Raw genomic sequence first — 976 nt, 5'->3', positions numbered from 1 at the left:
CTAGTTAGGGAGGGGGTAAGTTAAATACGAAGGGAAGTACAACGTGGTTGTTTATACATATATATTATTTTGTCATCATCAAAAAGGGGGAGATTGTTAGATCTAATTTTAATGATGCAAATAATATATCTGTGCAGGAAATCAATCAGAGAAGATCAAGGAATCAAGGAGCTACTACGAAGATTGCTGAAGTCAATCTGGATGCTTAAGGAAAGAAATCAATCAGCAAAGATCATGAATAACTGCGATGGAAAGAATCTTTGCAAGCCTAAACTTAAGGCAACAATCAAGGCCAGCACATTCAATCCGGATTCTGAAAGAAGATTAGCTGAGCTGCCAATTGTGGAAGGACCAACAATCAAGGAGTAAACCCTCATCATCAACAGCTGTAGAAGGAAAGCTATCAATTGCGATCAATCTCCTCTCATCAAGGAAGAGCAACGGCTAGCAATCTTATTCTTGGAAAGAATCAATCTCTTTCCAAGGATCGAATCTCGTGGGTTGTCAAATATCGTCAGCAAGAGGACTTGACCAAAGTATTTATACTCAGCATCCAGCCTTAGACACATATACTTTGATCGAACCAAAAATCCTCTCTTTATTCTACTGCAAACAAACATTGTAGTTCTTTGAGACCTGCGATGTAATAAGTTAGAGAAAGAGGAGAGTATAACACTGGTGAGGCATTGCATCAAAAAGAGATGAGTGTTATAGGAACTGAGCTATCATGTCATTTCCATTGTACTCGAAGAAACGCATTTACTAAAGAGAACTCCCTTGCAACCCAAGGGGACTGGACTAGGATTCACATTGAATCCGAACCGGTATAAAATTCTGGTGTCTTTAATTCCCGCACTTACTTTCTGCGTTTTACATTCTGCTATTATAACTGTTAGGTTATTGCATCTAGTCGACTAATTGAAACCAGTCAACTAATAGAGATTAAGACTAAAAATATACAATTCAACCCCCTCTT

The sequence above is a fragment of the Nicotiana attenuata genome, chromosome 3 (genome assembly GCF_001879085.1).
Source record: "Nicotiana attenuata strain UT chromosome 3, NIATTr2, whole genome shotgun sequence".
NCBI classification, from domain to species: domain Eukaryota; kingdom Viridiplantae; phylum Streptophyta; class Magnoliopsida; order Solanales; family Solanaceae; genus Nicotiana; species Nicotiana attenuata.
Note: the sequence above shows the minus strand (reverse complement) of the source record.